Source organism: Ambystoma mexicanum, chromosome 8 (assembly GCF_040938575.1).
Source record: "Ambystoma mexicanum isolate Mex_15411 chromosome 8, UKY_AmexF1_1, whole genome shotgun sequence".
Classification (NCBI taxonomy): domain Eukaryota; kingdom Metazoa; phylum Chordata; class Amphibia; order Caudata; family Ambystomatidae; genus Ambystoma; species Ambystoma mexicanum.
This window is the reverse complement of record NC_090929.1, coordinates 594,347,197-594,368,018: the sequence shown is the minus strand read 5'-3', so window position 1 is coordinate 594,368,018 and position 20,822 is coordinate 594,347,197.

Here is a 20,822-nt window from a genome sequence, read left to right as displayed (position 1 = left end):
ATGGCAGGTGGGAGTGTGCTCGGGGCTCTGGGGGGCAGGAAAATGGCCTTCTGGGCAGGAGCGTGGTCTTCCGTGTGTTGTTGCGTGGCCAGCTTTATATGGAGTGATTTGGCATGTGAAAAAACTGCACATCAGCGTGTAATTCGAGGAAAGGCCTTTAGCACGTAGGTGCGTCTGTGATGTGCGCGCGTGGGCGTTTCCCTGTGACGGGTGCATAGTGATTCATCACATGAAAAAACAGCACGTCCATGTGTTAATGCGTGTAATTCGAGGAAAGGCCCTTGGCGCGTAAGCACGTCTGTGATGTTACGCGCGCAGGTGTTGCTCTATGCACGAGTTAAAGGTGAGCGCGGGCCAGCAAAACACTGTACGTGCTGTCCGTGGAGAGCGTTGCATGTGTTTACTCTGCTGGAATCACACGCGATTACTTCACAGCGTCTGAAGCCCGTACCTCTTCTTTTGGCGGGGTGTTGCCTACGCGCACAAGCCTGTGTTTTTATTTTTTTTCACGCAAGGCAGACGGTGAGTCGCATATGCTTTTTTCCCACTGTGATAACACCTCTGCATGCGTACCGTTTAGAGGTCATTGTAGCCCGCATGTACCACGCGTACGTGTTTTTTGTGTTCCTGGGTGCCACACCGTACTGCTGGAGGTAATATTCATGCATGTGGGCTACCGTGGTCGCGTGCACAATTTTTTCTTTTTCTTTTTCTAATTTGGTGAGCATGATCTTCAGGGGGTGCCTAAGCATTGCGTGACCCGTCATTTCTCCCCAGGGATCACAGACAGCCTTGCAGGGGCACTTGGTTACCCATACCATCAAGTACTCTGCCCCCTTCTAGCCAATTGCCCAGGACAATTGTTGAGTGAACCTCCCATAGCCCATTTTCCATCGGTGCAATGGTTGGGAGGCCACAAAAGGCTAAGGGTGGCAAAGTTGGCCGTCCTCCAAGGGCTGGACGTGGTCGGGCACGTAGGCACGGAGACCAGGGAGGACGGGGAGTTCAGGGTGGCCAGGCTGGCTAAAGGGGTGGAAGAGGCAGGGGTCCCCCTCTGGGACAGGATGCACAGCCATGTGCTGGTGCAGACATGCCACCACCCCCTGTGTTTCCTGGTGATGCAGCTGTTGTATCTCAACCTGGCGCCCATATCACCCAACAGCAATCTACTTCTGCTGTCACAGGCCCACCGGTGGTGGTAGCTGCAGGTGCAGCTGTGGACACCTCCACCCGGGCTCTGGGTCAGGCAGCGCATGTTTCGTTGTGTGAGGAGGACTCCCCGGACGATTTCCATCTTGTCCGGAAGGTGGGCTCATGTGCGTCCACTGTGGCTGTGGCACACATATCTGGGGCAGTACTGACATCTGCTTCCCCAAGCAGCCGGGTGGTAGTAACTGCATGTGCAGATGCAGCCAACACTACCCCGGCAGTGACTCAGACCCGAGCAAGAACTTCTGTCCTCATACCAACACCCACTGCATTGGTCCAGTCCACCAGTGACACTGCCCACACTGAACAGGGCCACATTGCCCCCTCAGGGTCAGTAACATTGTCCAAAAGGAGGAAGTGTGCTCCTGCACAAGAGGCTGGGACCCCAGACACGGCCCAGGCCTCCGGCACATTAAGGAAGAAGCCTTTCTGCAATCAGTGACTGGACTTCCTTGTGGGCTACGTGTCGGAACACCAACGCGATATGCTTGTGGGCCCACAGTGCAATACAACACATCACCATCATTGGGTTCACTGGCAGCATGTTGCGGATGGTGGGACATCCATGGGATTCCAGGTGCGCACAGTTCAGGACGGCTACAAGCGCTGGAATTACCTCAAACGCAGTACTAAGCAAAAGCGTGCCTCCAATTACTCCATGTCTCTGGTGACTGGTGGTGAGCCACCATCAGAGGAGGATGAACTCACTCAGCATGAGGAGATCACTTCAGAGTTCATCCCGGAGGAACAAATCCATGGACTGGGAGAGAGGATGGACTACGATGCATCGTCTGGTGAGTATTGATGCGTGCAACTCAATGACAAGTGTGTTTGGCATGTGTGACCCGACCAGCTACAAGTTGCCTCTTACCTATACTCAATCTCCCTCTCCACCTGTATTGTTCACCAATGGGTCTGAACTTTCGGCCTCAAATCACAAAGAGAACCTGGAAGCTCTTGACTACTGCATTATCATTTTTTTATACCAGTTCTGGTGCTATGCTGATGACAACCAACTAATTTCCTGGCTGCCCTTGGTCACCTCTTGTCCCTCCCTTATTTCAGATAGCCTCATTGCCATTTGGTGTACTACCAACAGTCTCTGTCTGATTGCCAGCAAGACTGACATCCTCCTCATTGATTAACCTTTTCCATCCTTTGCAATCAATCTCTGGCCAGCCCCACTTGGCCCTCCTCCTGCCTCCTCCTGCGAGGCCATGAACCTTTGACTCAACACATCCCTTTTACACACACATTTGTGATGTATCTTGGAATGGATTAACTCATTGCTCCACCACCTCAAGGGTACTGTGCCCTCCCTAACATTCTCCTACATGCTCACAGTCTGTCAAGCTCTGGTTCATTCAAGGTTGGGGTACTGTGACAGTCTCATTCAATAATCGACCGGTCTCCACCACTAATCCGGTACAGGACTGCAAGACTTTTCCTTGGCCACAAACCCTGGGATCCCATCATTGCAGCTATGTGAACACTTCACTGGCTACTAGTGGATGCAAGGATGTTATTTCAGACCCTCTGCATTGTGCACAAGGTTTCTTTGGGTCAGTGTAGGAGATACCTTACACAATCCATCCCCCCTTGAGTCCTTTCATCCTCTACCCCACACTCCCTCAAGCTCAGTCGTGAAATATGAATGAGGTAGGAGCAGATCTGTGTGTACAGCTGGGAGCTCACTTTTGAAGTGCCAACTGCCCTCGTTGAATCTTGAGCGGAGATATATCTGCCTCTGGTAGCACCTCAACACCTTCCTTCTTGCTCCTGCATTAGCCCCTGTACTACCCAGCTGAACAGTTTCCTCTGTTGGCATTGTGCCCCTGCACACACTGTGTCCATCGGATCAGGTACCTGTTCACCCTGCCTCCCTGCTGCACTGCCTACAGGCCTCCCATATCAATGGGTCCAGTGCTTGTCCCCATGCTGTCCAGCACTGTTTGTCTGCACTCATCAGAGTTGCCCTGTCCAAAACATCTTGCACTTGCCACTTGCTGGCTGCACTACCACTATTTGAATGGACATTCTATCATTGCACTTCATTTGCCTTCTTTGGTCTGTTCGGTTTGGCACGTTCCCCGTCTCCCCCTTCCTGGGTCTTCAACCCTTTATCCCTTCTCCATGCACTAGCATGTTCTGTATGTCACTGTGACCAGTTTGATTGTTGTTTTGATTTTGTTTTCTCCCTTGTTCCCCTCCCTTTGCTTGTTTGCGCTCTGATCCACTTGTGTACGTGTGCAATCATGATGGTGCTGTGTGATGTTGACCTGACATGTATGTCACCATATCCCTCCCATCACAGTTTTGAAATGCACTAGCGTAGATGCCTCCTATGACACATGTACTGTGCATAGTTGATTGTAGTAGAGTGCTACACATGAACATGCATGTTACATGTATCATAGTGTGTGTGGTTATATTTCTAGCTCTGTCTCCCTGTGTGGTAACACATGCTTATGCTAGGTGCTGAATCTTTGTTACCATCTCTCATATTTGGATTGCATGTATGCCCTCTAGAAGTTGTGTGTGATACTGGTGATGTGCAACATGCAACACATGTGTTGCATTCACATTTTGCACACATCCTTTACTGCTTTCGGAATGGCACTGCTTTGCAATGCTACTGGATGCATGTTGTGGTTTCTTTTGCCTATGACATGGCTGTTTCATTATTTGCCTGTCAATGTTGTGAACTTTATGTGTGTGGTATGTGGTACAGACGTGCGTATTCTTGTTTTTCTATTTATGTTGCAGGTGATGATTCACTGGCGGCGGAGGATGAAGATGTCATACCAGACACGGTGGTCAGTTCACATGACCAACCATGAACCAGTGGTGGTCGTGGGGTGGCAGCCCACAAGAACCCACAGGTTCTCCATGCCATCGTGTCCAGAGCTGACTCTGAGTCAGGCTCTGATGTATGCTCTGACCACTATGTTGAGCCGGATCTGAATCATGACGTGTAATTGCTGGTAGGTGATCCTGTGTTGGATGGTCTTCTGTCTGCGACACCTGCAATTGGGGGCCAGGAAGGGTTGGAATGTCCACCTGTTGTGGTTACTGGTGCACGGTCGCACTCGACACCAGTTGGCCATGTTCCTGGGGCATCAGGTCGAGAGAGGGATGCAGTCCTGCAGCCGCAGGCGGCTGAAACCCGTCAAGGACCACGTCTCCTTGGGCCCAGCAGGGGTGGTGTCATGCAACGCGGTTGCCGTGTGGCAACGGGGTCAACTGAGTGGGAGAATTCCATGATTGCCATAGCACAGCAACAGCAGGAAGCAGTTGAGATGATTGCTCAAGGTATGGAAAGTGTGGCCCATTCCATCCTCCCTTCTGTTAGGCAAATGGTGCACCATCAGCGGGCTACACAGTCCACGTGCCGCTCACTCCGGCTGGGCATGACGGCGTATGACAGGGCAGGCCGGGCTGAAAAGGCAGTGCTGCGTGAAGCATTTGACACTCAAGCAGAGGCACACTGTGAGGCCCTGAGGGTGGAACAACAAGCCCTCTGATCTACTCTAGCTGACCTCATGATGGATCAGAGTAGGCGGACAGAAGACAGGTTTGCACAGCTTGAAAGCACCATCTCAGCTGAACTCTGTGCAAGCCGGGAGACACTCCATTTGTCATGTGAGGCCATGCAAGCTGACCTGCGTCTCACACGTCAGTCCCTGCAGGAGGAAGCACGTGTGACACGTGAGGGGATGCAAGCTGGCCTCAGTCTCATTGCCCGCCAGGACCTGGTTTACCAGACCCGCATACTTGCTGCCGTTGAGAGGCAAGGCGTGGGTAGGCATGGTGAATCAACTGCACCACCTCCACCTTTGGAATCAGATCCAGAGGGTGATGATGACAACCAATCTCCCACATAGGTCGGGCCGTGCAGGCGATGAGCCCAGTGAGGTTTTTTTTTTACCTCGACATCTACGCATGTGGGTGTAGAGGTGCACCCTGTACCTCCCCCCTCCTGGGTGCCCCTCCACCCCCTGGTCATATATGGTCATTTAAAAAAATAAAAAACCTGCAATTTCTTTTTTTTCATTTTTTCAAGAATTTTGAATCTGAATATATTTTTCATTTTTGATCAAAATTGTATGGTTTCTGATAAGTATGTTATCTTATCATTTTGATTATTCATTTGAATTACTGTTTCAGTTATTTTTTTATTATTTTTGAATTATTTGACTTACTTTAATTTATGTTATTTTTTTTCATGTTTTCTTCTTTTTTGTTCATTTTGCTTTTCTTTAATTCGTTACTCTTTTCATTTTATTTCTTTCAATACATTATTTGAATTTATTTGTGTTTACTTTCAAATTCTATTTTTTTCTTTTTTCTTTTGTCTATTGTGCGTACATGTAACAGTGTGGTGCTTTGTGGCATCGGAAGGCATCCACTGTATGTTCCTGCTGGGCCCATTCAGGCTTGTCTTGCGTATGTGTTTTGCTTGGGGCCCTGACACATATGCTACTCCTGCTTCCCTTTTCCATGGGCTCGCAAGGATAGCTCGGTGTAAGAGCATATCACACATGGGCATTGGGCTTCTGTCATATCTGTGGCCAGCCTGCAGTTCTACTTGTGTGTACACTCCTAGTGAGTATTCCAGATGGGTTCTCCTATGCATGTCTGCAGTTCACTTTGGTGAGTATTAAGCTGACTGTACATTTCATCATGTTGATTGAGATGTTTGTTATGTTTTGAATGTGTATGTTGATGCACTTCCTGCTGTAGCTGGTACCATGCACCCTTTGTCTGCATACTACACACTGATGGTGGGAGGGGTCTGAGAATGTTGAATTGGGACAGTATTCCCACATTGATTTTGATATGCCACATAAAGGCTGCACGCTGAGTTACCCCTGTCACCAAGCATTTCCACAACCACCCATTCCTTGCTACCACCACTTTGGCCATTTCCCAGCCCTGGCTGGTGTTTGGATGTGACATCTGAGTTATGATTATGTTGTTTGTCATTTTAATTATCAGTTTGTGTCCTGGACATGATCACCCCGCTCCCACTGTTTGCACTTGGCCCTTGTGACAATCCAGCCAATCAGGATGGTTGAGCCTGGCACCACTATCAAAAGGCCACTAAGGTGCCCCTAACTAGACCTGTCCACATGCCTTCTCAGTCACTTGAAGACCGCCCTGTCTCCCCTGCCCCTGTCAGTGTCCCTCTGTCTCCCCCCTTCATCATCACATTCCCTACTCTCCTTACCGGCAGGTTTCACTCTGCCCCCTATGAGTGCTTTCTTTCACCATCTCCCCCATTGGTCATTTTGAGCTAGGCCCCCTGATCCCTTATCTCCTCCCTCTCCATCTCCACCCCCCTTTGGCCTCCTCCTTGTACTCTGGCTGTCATTTTCAACCACTAGCCCAATTGCCATTGACAATGGTGATACATAGGCACTTGTTCTTTGCAGACATTTGCCCTTCTGCCTCAGCCCTTCCACGCCCGACCTTCACCATTTTCAGTATTATTTTGACAGTTTATTTGATCATTAGTCCCTCCATCACTGATTACAGGTCATCTCTTCCCCCTTTCCCTTCTTTCTTTCTTCTCTGCCTCCCCAGCACTATGTTGAATCTTTGTAGACCTACCATAATTTGTCACTTGTTTTGTTACTCTCCTCACCTCTTCCATCCTCTTCCGTCACTCCCCTCCTCATGTGACTCCTGCACTGCGACAATTCCCATCAGGCATGGAAATGTTGATGCTGGTTATGTCATCCCAAAATCCGTCCCTAGGCTCTCCATTATTGGTCCTGGCATTTATTATATGTACTTTGCTTTTCAAGTTCATTCTCACACTGTGGACTGTTTGAAGGACATGTAGGAATGTACTGTTCTTCTCCCTTATTCACACCCTCATTGATGCAATTTGATGACGTTTGTTTGTTGTTCATTTCATCGATTTTAATGATTCAGTAATGGGTCACTGCCTGCCATTGCCGGTGTACTCTGTAAATGATATGTTCTGCTGTTCAATGGCTGATGCAATGTGGTGATTTGTTTTGACGTGTTAGGGGATTGGTGAGGTTTGAGACACAGGGGGGTCCTTGGTGCTATGTGCATATGTGCTGTGTACGGGACACTGGGATTCACTTCATTTCACAATCATGTATTCTAGACATGTCCATATGGACAAATACACTTAGGCAACACTGCACCCAGAGACATTGCACCCAGATTGCCTTCTCATGCATGCTGTGTCACGACAATCCATGTTCACTTCCGAGTCATTATTCGTGGACATGCATGGAAGGGTGATATTTGTTTGTATGCCTATTTTGAACTGATGCGGAGGTGTTTTCACAAATGCAATGCACAATCACTGTGCTGTGCAGTGTGCAGTGTTTGATATGAACATTTGCTATTGTCCAGTGTGCATTGCAAAAGGTATTCTGACTTTTGTTGCTTAAACGACTGGTGGCATGCATTTGTGGCACCATTTTCTGGATGTGAGATTTTGGTCACTCCTTTCTTCCGATTCCAGGAGAGGTATCATTGTCACGTTGCATGCCATGGTATGGTGTGGCAGTCAGGGTCGAGGAGTGTTGGGAGGGTTTGGGTGGCATGCCAGTATTTTCGTGCCCTGTTTAGCAAGGGGGGGGAAATGCCTTGAATGTGTTCCCTTTGGTCACATGGGATTGGTTGTGTTTAAGTATCTAGGGATGCACACAATGTGGCACTTCTGTGGACTCATTCTCAGGGTGGTAAGGTAGTGACAGTTAACTGTCCCTTTCTCATCATCGATTGTGACCTGGTATGTGCCAGGCCTGTGTGCACTCTGCAGGGGTTGGAGTTTAGGTGAAAAATGTGGCCACAAGCTGGGTACGTGCTGCCTCGCCACATACCCTTTCCCCTACCCATGCGCAGTGGCGGTGCGTGTGGTTGTGGATGTGGGGGCACCACCATGTTCACCAGTACGCCATGCTGTGTTGCAACGTTGTGCAGGACACATGCTGCCACAATGATCCTGCACACTACTGGCGGTGCATATAGTAGCTGGCCACCAGAGCGGTCAAGGGAGCGAAAGCATGACTTGAGCACTCCGAATGTGCGCTCCACTATGGCCCTAGTTGCAATATGGGCTGCGTTGTATCTTACCTGGGGTGGTGTGGTGGGGTTCCGTATGGGCGTCATCATGTAGGTGCTCATAGGGTAGGCACTGTCCCCTGGTAAGGTGATAATAGTTGTCATTAGTGGGGCTTTTGTATTTGTCTGTGTGTGAAAAGTATGCATGTGGACAGGCATTTGTACTCACCTAGGAGCCATGTGTCGCCATGCTTCCCGGCTTCCAGGGCCCGGCTCAGGACAGACATTCGGAATATGAAACTGTCATGGGTGGACCCAGGGAAGTTTACATATACAGAGGTGATGATCCCCTTGGCATTGCATACCACCTGCACATTGATGGAATGCCAGTGCTTGCGGTTTCGATAGATGTGCTCAGTGGCCCTAGTTGGAAGTATGGCCACATGGGTGCAATCTATGACACCGAGCACTTTGAGGAAGTGTGCCACACTGTAAAAGTCCAGGACCACGGCCTGCCTTTCTGCGGGTGTTCTGTGCATGTATATGTGCCTGCGGACTGAGGGGCACGCAGTCATGATTGCCAACACCTGGTGTAGGCAGCGTGACTGCGTGGCCTGTGAGACCCCACCACTATGGCAGTTGTCCGCTGAAATGACCCAGTGGCCAAAAAATGCAGTACAATGAGAACCTTCTCCAAGGGGCTCAATGCTTGGGAGTACAGGGTGGGTGATGTGAGTTCATCCTCCCACTCCCTGACCAGCTCTAGGATGATATGAGGTGGAAACCTATACCTACCATAGACCTGGTCGTCTGGCATCCCAAAAAAGCTGGTCCTGGGCAAGAAAATACGGGGCCTGGCTATTCTCCTCTGGTGCGAGGAACGGGACATTCATCGTAGCTGTATATGCTTGTTTGTTGCTTGCGCGCACTTTTATACTGCGCGAGGGCACTTCCGCCTGCTTTCGTATGGCGGACGTAATTGTGCGTGTGTTTTGACATGCGCAGGTTTTCCCTATTTGATTCCATGAATACGTGTAGGTCGCGTGCGTGTGGGCGTTCCGTGTAGCTCCCAGCGGTACTTCCCCTGTAATGCCCTTATTTTCACGCGTTGTTCCCCATTCCGTGTATTCTGCCCCTTGCTCCACCCCCTTTTTGATGTGTGCGCTGACGTTGTGCGCTTTCGCTGTGCGCGTCACACACGGTATTCGGGATGTGGAAATTACATGTGCGCGGGTGTGCGCCACGCACGGTTTTGGCACACATCCCGGAATTTATACGCGCAGGTCCTTCCATGAATCGCATGCGTGCAAAATGCACGCGTGCGCTGGCTTTTTCACGCTTGCGCCTGCTTGCGCCACTGATTTCGGCGCACATTTATTCCATGAATTACCCCCATGGTTTGGTACTTCACCGGAGGTACTTTTAAACTTTAGTGTTTCTTTTTTGTATGTGTTTAATAGAAGGTTGCTATTTGTACAGTAGTTGGTAGTTGTTGTAAAGCTAATGCATTTTGTAAGTGGCTTTCACTTCCAAAACATTTTCTCTGGAAATGCTCTATTTGTTTGAGTAGTTGTCTGACTGTACCATGTAGAAGATCGTTATTTAAATTGACTAGTGCTAAAGCAGGACTTTTAGCATAGGGGTGTTTATGGATCATATTTATATAGTTGAATGATGTGTTGATATCATTTTGATATGATGGAAGGTGCTTTTGGAAATAGGTCCTGAAATGCAGGCTAATGAATGTCCTTTTAGTCCTGTGTATTTGGCACTGGATAGGCATCCATATTTTGTAGTAGTTTCATTTTGATTTTGTCATTGCTCTTTACATACTGATTGAGGAAGCGGCGTAAAGATTTGAAAGATTTTTTGGCAATGTTACACATTGATGTGCACAGCCATTTGTAGACTGGATGTTTTGGTTTATTAGGATGGGGAGGTGATACTGAGTTTTCTGTGCATATTTATGTGAGCCGAGTTTCTTGTTCCATAATAGTGTTATTAAGTTTCTCATACCCTCTTCCACTGCTATGTATGGCAATTGGGTTTGTTTGCTTTTGTTTATATGCTTGTTCATTAAAATATTGTCTGTGCTTGTGGTGTGATATTTTTGTTGATATTCAGTTTTTTGAGAAGTGTTATTTGTAATTATGTAATTAGTTTTGTTAGTGGTTTCATTCTGTTTAAAAATGAATAATAACTTCCTTTTGAGAAGGATTGCACTGTCTATGAGAGCTTTTATGATTACTTTTCTACGGTAGGTTTTAAGGGTTTTCCATGACTTCTCTTCTGTTTTTATAAGGTTCTGAAGGACTCTGTGGCGGAACATTTTTTGTAAAATATTATTTTTGGTATGGTAAGTTGCTACTATATCTAGATTTATAGGTGCAGCATTAGCAATAGTGGTAGCTGAAGTCTTGTTAATCACTTTTTGTTTTGTTTTACATTTTGATAGAGGAGGGAAGGTTTGTGTACTGGAAGCTTGTTTTGTTTTGCATAATGACTGTATTAGCTGTTTTGTTTGAAGTTTTTGTACAAAATCTGGAAGAAATGGATGATTATTTTGGACACTTATTTTGATTTGCTCTACTTCTGTGTTGCTTTTTACAGAGTTGCTTTTTGGTAGGCATTCTTTGGGGTTTGTTGGTGAAAAAAAGAAAGTGTGGGTTGGGCTGTTGTGCCGTGTATGCGTGCTTTGTGCACGAGTATCCGAGTATGATGGAAAGGATGATTGTGGAAGTGTGTGATTGTGCAATGGGCAGCTATATCAAGTTGGGAAGGTTATTCTTGTATTTGTGTCTTACTATACTGGGCTTCAGATGACAATATATAGTGTGCAACTGGTAAGGGGAAGCGCTAATAATACATCTAAAGGGAAAGGGTTAATACACTTCTTTATTCTACAACAGTAAAATGCTAGTGTGTTTGAGTATCAGTTAGAACATTATGTTAGTATTATACTTACTTTTTGTATGGAAAGAGTAGGTTTCTTCGAAGTTGTTGTTCATAAAAGAAAGAAGTTAGTGAATATATGTGTTTATAGCACTTTTGTTAATGTAGACATTGTTTTTTGTATTTGTAGCAGTAGTTTTTTCTTAGAACTGAGCATAGTATGCAAATGCACTTTCATTGCCTATGTGTATCCTGTGTATTTTATTTAGAATCTGTTAGTTGAGTATGTTTTACAAATGAATATAATAGTAAACGTATAGAGCACACTTGTTTTTTTTAATGTTATGTTATTGGATGGTAAGAGGTAGAAGAAATAATCATATGGATTTATTTCCTATTTTTACAGGGTAAATGCCGGAGATTGTACAGAAAAGCATGCAATATATGTATTTGTGAAGCTGTGGGAAATAAAGGAGTAGGATTTCATATAGAAGCAGTGGTGTTGTTTGAGCTGGGAGCCTTTGTAATTATATTGCCTGTATGTGTGCTTGAATGAAGATACATGTACTTATCCTGGTTGCGTGTAATTTTATGACACACTGGACAGTCTTTTTATAATTATACTGTTATTTCTGCCATCTTTCAATAGGAAATAAAACATTTTTAGATAGCTGTGTGAGTAACCAATTACTCTGTTTATATGTATTATTAGAAGAGCTGTACATGTACTGTGTAGAAAATATTCAGACTTGTAGTCTGTGTTCATGCATGTGGATGTGCATGAATCTGCAAGTAGAAATATTGGCCAGTTTTATAGTAGTTGTTGCTGTGGTCTGTTGCAGTGACAGCCGAATTGTACTGAGAGTGATCAATAGTACATCTAAAGTTCTGATGTGTGCTGATAGAGTTAGATGTGGAGTGCTTGGATGTGATTGGTGGATGATTGTGTGACTGTTTAGCAGTAGTCAATGAGGAAATGGTGCAGAAAGTGAAGTGGAAAGGGTAGAAGGGCTGCCCCAGTGTTACGCGCTCCTCGCGGGTGTCCGTGGGAAGGGCGTGCCACATCCGGGGTTTCTCAGCAAATGCAGCATGTAAAGGGGATTGTAGGGATCAGCCAATCAGATGTTGAGGTTGTGGTTTGTGTTGAAAGAGGTTGTGTGTAGTGAAGATGGTAGAGGTGGAGAAAATCAGGGTGTTGGTGGTTGGAGATATGTTTGTGCATGGTTTGTAGTAGTATGCTAAATGTAGGAATGTGGCAAACAATTTTGATGTTAAAGGAGTGTCGGTGGTGTTGAGCACTGTGCCTGGTTTTAATGTGCAGGGAATTGTTCAAGTTTGTGGAGATATGGGCATGGTCAATATTGCACATCTAGTTGATTTGCACTGTGGTGCTTTGTATTGGGGTATGTCAGTGCCTCTACTTTGTTGGGAGATTTGGAATATTTGGTTCAGGCAGTAATGAAAATACTTCCAAATGTCAAGGTTATTTTTTCTGGTTTAGTTCTTAGGGCAATATGGGAAAATAGTTTTGTTTTCTGTCCTCAGCAAGTGGAAAGAAGATGATGTAGGGTGTGGCTTATTGAGGTAGGTTGCAGACCTTCTCATTCTCTGTTTTACAGTAATGTTGGTATCATAATATTTGACCCATCCACACTTTTTTTGTTTATTTGCAGTGAAGTGACGTGTATTGGTTGTGGCTGGTACATGGTAGATTATACCTACTGTTGTGAAGGTTTTTTACCAAGTAATAGTTTGCTATGTGTAAATCCAGTTAGCTTTCAGTTGTTTTTGGTTCCATCTGTATTCTAAACTGAAAGCATTACTAGTATGTATTTACTATGTGTTTGTATTTGTAAGGTGGCAAGACAGCCACACTGTTCATCTCGCTAGTGACCGAAAGTGAGTAGTACAAATACCTGTGTACAAATTATAGGCCATTAATATATAATTGTGGTCAATGGGGTCAGGGTCTGCGGTGTGGCCGGAGGGGGTTGTACCAGGGTTTGCTCGGATAATTTCCCTTCGACCACTTTTTGTCAGGGCTCCAGATTTGCTCCTTTCAAAAATGTTTACGTGATTTGCCGTGTGAAGAGGAGATGGGATGAGGTGACAGGTGGTGTGGCCTGACTGTGGGAGTCACTGGGATAGTGCAAAGTTGTGCAGAGGAACAAAATAAATCCGTAGAAATGTCAACCACATTGGTGAATGGTAGCAAACAATTGATATGTTTTTCAAAAATATTTGTCATGCCACTGTGGTCTGAAGGGCTATCGGCTACCATTCTGAGTGAAGGTCAGTGCCGTTGAATTTTTGTTTCCTAGCTGAGTAACCCATGCATGGTACACAGTATAAGGTTCAATTGTTTTTTGACCTTGAAACAAAGGTAGGATTCAAAAGGAATGTATGAAGGGAGGGACTTTCAAATATGATTATGTTCACCATTCATAAATTGGACAAAGGAACAATTAATTTCATTTTATGAAAATTCGTTGAACTGAACGGAGTGTCTGTGTTACGCCGATAGAATGGAAATGCCGAATATTATGTAAGTTTTACTTTGGCCGATTTTATACACAAACTAGTCAAATTATCATTCGGTGACATTATTGGTGGGTTACATTGTATTGTTTGTTGTGTGTGGCAATTTGTAACGACACGCAATTACAACTTGTGTGTGTAGTTTCTTTTGTTCTGGGCACATGGGCAGTGGAGCATCGAGATGTGTGTAGTCCAGTAGAGGGTTTCCCTAGGTTGCACAAACGTGTAATTCAACGCTAATATTTAATTTAAATTCCATCTATGTGTTCTTCTTGGTTTTATCTTGCTCCCTAATTGCAGCGTTAGCCTCAGCATTCCATTCCGAGCTGACCATAGTCCATAGAGTAACTTCTAAAGCAAACTGAAGAGCACTTTGCACGTTGTTTTGTCTGAGTTCATAATGTTTCACGTCCGTTTTTATCAATACTTGTAACAGGGGGCCAAATTAATGGTTAAATTGTAAACTGTAATAAAGATTGGCTATTGAGACACATTTCTGTTATTTTTTTTAAAGAGCTATATCTTGGCTCACTGCGATTGTCATGGATACCAGATACCAACTGACGTTTTTTTAACCATCAGCTACAGATATACGTAATTGGGTGGATCACAGTGATGCTTTTTTGGGATGATCGCCACAAGCCCATATGCCCGTACTCCATACGAGCGATAAGTAGCAACTTGACATTGTTTACGGTGGCCTAGTGCCAAGTTCATGCCAAAGGCTTGCGATTCACAGTGCGTTCAATGCGTTCTTATACCCAAAAGGAACACTGCATGACTTACGATAAACATTTGTGGATCGAGAACAAAGAAAACAATTACCTATTTGCTTGAATATGGCAATCGCCGGATGTTCTCGGAGCGCTTATTGTGAAATAAAAGTACTTTACAAATTGTACAGTGTTGTTATTTCATTTAAAAGTTTGGTTTAATATTCAAAATTGGGACGCACTGTGTTGTGAGATGATGTGTTTTGATATTCCGGGTTCTGCGTTAACTAACGTTATCACGTAGGTGATTATTTGGTGCGTTTTACTACGCTGTATAGTAATGTCCTGGAGATAGGTGGAGAATATCACTAGGTTTGGTGATGGCAGCCTCAGGGGCTGGGCATATGAATTAGTGCCGCCAGGGCAGTCCACCTTGGGCGATGCGGCAACGGATAAGATTATCACAAGATGGCCACGTCCTGGTGCCTGATTTCGTATGTGTAAAAAATAGGAAAATTACAGTAAGGTGCATAGGAAATGTTTGTACGATCGATCAACGTATGCTTAGAAGCACATGCCCGAACACTTGGGAAAATAATATTTCTGAGTGCACTATTCCTTTAATAGATCCATTTTTTGCTGCATTCGCTGCAAATGATTTTCTAACGTCTGTTTCTGTATTATTTTTAATGTCTGTATGGTGTGTTTAAAAAAACCAATTGGTATGTACACATAAAGTAATGGGTATTAATTTGTTTATATAGAGAAGTGTAGTGTCTTCCATTGGTATCAATGTTTTCACTTATTTCATCACTTAGAAAATGTTCTTCCAGCCATTCCAAATTAGTAGACATTTCTGTGTAAAAAGAAAAAAAAATTAAGTTTACTGTACCTAATACAGAAAGTTTACAAATATATAAAATAAATGTTGTCTACTCACTAGTTTGTTGCTAAGTTTTGGTGTTACTGCTGCGTACATGTGCTGCTGATTTTTGCTGTGTAGTTTGTGTGAGGTAATTCTGTTGGAGGCATAATTATTTTGTTTTGGTATATTGCATTATGTTGCATATGTCATGTAATTGGAAGGTTGGTGTGTTACATATACAGTTTGCACTTTTTATTTATTATTGAATGTAATGTATTTATGTGATGCTTTTTGAACATGTTTGGTGTTATTATTGTATGATACAATAATGTAAGATACCTCCTGAATTTTGCAGTCTTGATGGTGAACGCGTCCATCCGCGGATATGCGCACAGTCAGCGGGCATCAAAATGAATAGCGTAGCAGGGGATTAGTATTTTCTATGTTATATGTATGTAAGCTAAGTGAGTGTTTAGTAAACATTTATAATATTTACATTATCTATATCTATATTCAGTGAAAAAAACTTTGTTATAGGGACATTATGGTTAAGTTGCACTACTAAAAACCTATGAAATTCAGTAAAAAAAACGTTGTTAAAGGGACGTTAAAGTTCGAAGTAAAGCCGAAAACCCCAGCAATTCGCCAGTTATGGTAAGCTAAGCAACCATAATTCGCGCCACCAGCGTGCACTGCTAAGACTAACATCCAGGACATCAAAGATGACATCACAAATGTCATTGATGACATCACTGATGACATCATGTATCTGGGGCACTTGTTTTTGTTCACTGACATATATAGGCCAGGTGGTTTTGTTCACTGACAGTCAGAATATTAAAATTGAAAATGTGCTATATATCTGGACGTTAACCTTGTTATATGTTTTTTCAGTACTTTCCTTAGGGTTTGGTCTCAGCTCATGGTGCACATACATGGGGAAATGAGCAGGCCTCAAACACACAATTCATTTTTATACATGAAGATTTTCTGATGATGCAGTTTCTTTTTTCCTTACTTTAGTTTCCCTGTATGTGCCTCTGATTTGTAAGCATTGTGGTTATTCATATGTATTGTTTGTACCAGCACAAGTGTTATAAGTCTTGAATTGTTAGCTAGTTATTACATGTTTAACATTACTCAAACTAAGGTAGCATTCATGATTGTACTATCCAAAATTACAAGATTATACATAGTGTACTTCTATGGTGCATGCTGCAGTCATTGGCTATGTTTATAAATTATTAGGTTTCTGTATTAACAACAACACTCCAATACAAAGATTTTAGATGAGTACATTCTTCAATAGATTAAGTAGTTCACGATAGGTCTCCCAATCACCCCTGACATCCTGTTACCATCAATATTAACACAACTCCTTGTAGGGACTTTTCATCAAAATGTATTTCACATGTGATGTCATCAGTGATGTCACCAATGACATTTGTGATGTCATCTTTGATGTCCCGGGTGTTAGTCTAAGCAATGCACGTTGGTGGTGCAAGTTATGGTTGCTTAGCTTACCATAACTGGTGAATTTCAGGGGTTTTCGGTTTTACTTGGAACTTGTAACCATTATGTCCCTTTTCACAAAGTTTTTTCATTGAAATTCATAGGTTTTTATTAGTGCAACTTAACCATAACATCCCCTTAACAAAGTTTATTCATTGAAGTTCATAAGTTTTTATTAGTGCAACGTAGCAATAACATCCCTTTAACATCGTTTTTTCATTGAATTTCAAAGGTTCTTATGATTCCAACTTAACCATAACATCCCTTTAACATCGTTTTTTCATTGAATTTCACAGGTTTTTATTTGTCCAACGTAACCATAACGTCCCTTTAACAAAGTTTTTCAGTGAATTTCATGGGTTTTTACCAGTGCGTGCTATTTTTCTACAACTTACTAATATCATACTTACCCAATATAGCAATATTTGTGTCCAATTTACAAAGTGCCATTTCCCACCTTCTAGAATAATTTTTAACACTTCTATACACTTTTTGCAACTATTTCAACTAGATTTGCATCCCTAGACGTCTACAAAAATCTGACTTGATGCGGACCTTCGGGTCTGTGCCACATGGCCATACGCTGGCACGCAGCATGATGACGTGTCCGAGAACCCGTCCACACTTCACGATATGATCCGTGCTTTGCGGACAGTTCGGAATTGCATTTTCTACTGATCTAGGAACTTTCAACTTCAAAATATACCTTGCACAGCTCCAACACCTATTCCTACTCCTTAGTCATTAACAATCTAGTACACAGTACATACTTTTAGCAAAACTGCTATTTATGTTAAAATGGCATCAGCTAATGCCATCCCTTCTCCCCAAGAGCCACCACCACTGCTGTAATCAAGGAGCATGAGAAACACTGCCCCCTACCTTAGAAATAATACACGCACAACATTTTCCCCTGTCCACCTACCCCTCCCTATCAGTGTTTGGTGCCTCTTCCCTCATTTCCTCCCCGCCTTTCGTTCATAACTCTCCTGCCAATAAAAATAAATCCATCCAAAAACAACAAAAGAAATGTTCCTTTAGGAACCACCTTTCACAGTTAAAAACTAGAACTAAAGAAAAAACTTATAGACTCCATCTACTTTACATTTCTCAGTAAAGTACATAGACTCAATAAGATTTTCCAACATTACCATTTGCATTTTGTGTTATGCTAATGGGAATATTGTGGCATTCATCCTCCGTTCCAGGGTTTGGAATGGTGGATATCGCCCGGCAGCCCAAGTTATCAGCCCAAGCGAAGCAGGGGTGGATGATGAGGTCTCTGGACCATTATCCCCCCATTCCAGCCCTGTATGGGGGGATAATAGACTCAATAAGATTTTCCAACATTACCATTTGCATTTCGTGTTATGCTAATGGGAATATTGTGGCATTCATCCTCCGTTCCAGGGTTTGGAACGGTGGATATCAGCCCGGCAGCCCAAGTTATCAGCCCAAGCAAAGCAGGGGTGGATAACGAGGTCTCTGGACCATTATCCCCCTATTCCAGCCACTGTAATGGGGGATGAAGGCCATTAGCACCATTGGGTCCCAAAGCAGGAACCCAGGGAGCTAAAAAGGATTTTTCTTCCGACACCGTGACTCCTGCAGCGTCCCGGTGTAGTAAGGAAAATCCTTTTCCAAGATGGCCACCATGGAAAGGGAAGTCCGGGTTCCATACCTGGCCCCTCTTCACTTTCCATGGCAGCCTGCAGAAGGCAAAAAGAGAACTCTATGACCATATTACCACAAGCACATTTTTCTTCCTTTTCAAATCTATCCCAAATTCGAATAACTTTACCACAAAGCCAGTCCCAGGTGGACATGGCCACTTTAACCCCATGTTTTGTCCCTCGTGGTCATGGCCAGTAGCCAGATGGTCCGGATCATGACATTATTCCATGACCCGGACAATCTGGCCAATGCACATGACCACAGGCTACACCTCAGTCACCAAAGGTATATCACAATTCTTTGTACCTACGTTATGACACTTGTCCAAAAATAAAACACGGGTACATTTGCAAAACCATGGTTTCAGGTCCTTCTCAATGCTCCTTACACAACTTTGCTGGAAATCCACCCATGTTTTATTTTTCCAAAAGTGTCAAATGTATGCACATACAATCGTCATATAACCTAGTCCCCACTTGACAAAATCCATTCAGCCTTTACGAAAACATTTATATCTAGATCTATGATCTTTTTGCAAACCTTTGTGTAGATTTGTCAAATAAAGGCACATTTATAAGCCTTTACAATATTTTGGGACCCCCCCTCTAATTCTGTCCCCTCTTGACAAAATCCCACCAAACTTCGCAAAAACATTAATATCTAGATCTATTATCAGTTTGCCAAATTAAGTGTAGATTCGTCAAATGGCATCTGATTTATAAGCCTTCACATTATTTTGGGACCCCCCTCTAATTTTGCCCCCTCTTGACAAAATCCCACCACACTTCGTAAAAACATTTTTATCTATATGTATTATCAGTTAGACAAATAAAGTGTATATTCATCCAATGGCACCTCATTTATAAGTATTTACATTATTTTGTGACCCCTCCTCTAATTTTGCCCCCTCTTGACAGAATCCCACCTTTGAAAACTTATTCGGAATATAATTGCAAAATTTCATGCAGTTTCATTAAGTGGCGCCAAAGTTATAAGACATCCAAAAACTGCTTTTCACCAACCATGCAATGCAGACGTGTCCAGGAACTTCTCAGAACTGTTCGCGAATATCCAAACTGTTTGTGGACTTTCGCGGTGAAAAACACATGTTTTTTTTGCTACTTGCAGCCATATTCCATCCCATCCTCATCACTCCTCACTTCCCCAGAGATTATTTGATAAGTTTGACAAGTGCAATGTTGTATTTTTTAATATGTTTTTACCGCGATGTCCGCGAATCCAAGATGGCGGGCGTTTCCAAAAATCATGCCGCACCTCACGCTTCACTCCAACCAATCAGCAAACACGTTGTGTGTCAACGGACATGACGCAAGTCTATTAGCCAATCGTTGTCCTGTCTGAGGAGCGAACGAGGAAGTGTGTACGCGGAGCGGACATAGATATCACTAATGATTTTGCCTTATGTTTTGGTCATTTAAAAAAAATTACTGGACGGATTTACACCAAATTAACAAAAGCACACATTTGGGACCAAGCTGCCATTCCTGCCCCAAATTCGGTGAAAATCCACTTGTAAATTTCGGGGAAGCTCCAAGCTTTAGCAAGAGAATGCACCTCTGGAAACGAAAATCAGGATGGCCCTCGTATACCAATGCAGTGGCAGATGTTGCAACCTTTTTACCCTGACATCCAGAATCTCCAAATGAATAACCGCCTCTAGTTCACACATGATTATGTGCATCATAAACTATATTTAGCTTGGAAAATATCACATATGCACAGAATTATGTGGGGTTGACTTAGGTATCTATACCTATGATTCTTATCTGGTCCTTAATAATGAAATGTTACAGCTGAAGAAAGTCCAAGATAAATGCAAAGATGTATTTTTCCACCATATTATATGGTCAAGTTTGATCAAGTGATGCTACGTGGGCTAATATCACACACAGTATAGATAGTTTAATTTATCCCCAATCAATCCAGGCATGTCAGCTATCTTTTAGTTTACTTAAAAACATTGTTTTATTGTTTGTATCTTGGTTTATCAAAATTTCTATAAAAACTAATCAAAAAGCATTAATCGCACATTCCTAATCACGTACATTAAAACAAATATGTCAGCTCAAAGCCTCTCAATATTTACATGACTTTTCTAAAAATTCCTCTGGTTTTGGACTAACATATCAACCATAACATCTATGGTATAAAAACTACCGTTCAAGCATTCAGGCTTTCCCCTAAAACTATGCAGCAGCCTTTGATAAAATGTATTAAAGCAAATTTTTGTTTCATCTGTGATCCATCCCACAAACCACCCCGCATATATCTGCATCTATTAGTCTAAAATCACATATGAAAGGATCAAAGCAATATGAACCTAAATCCTTAATTTCCCTACACTCCAA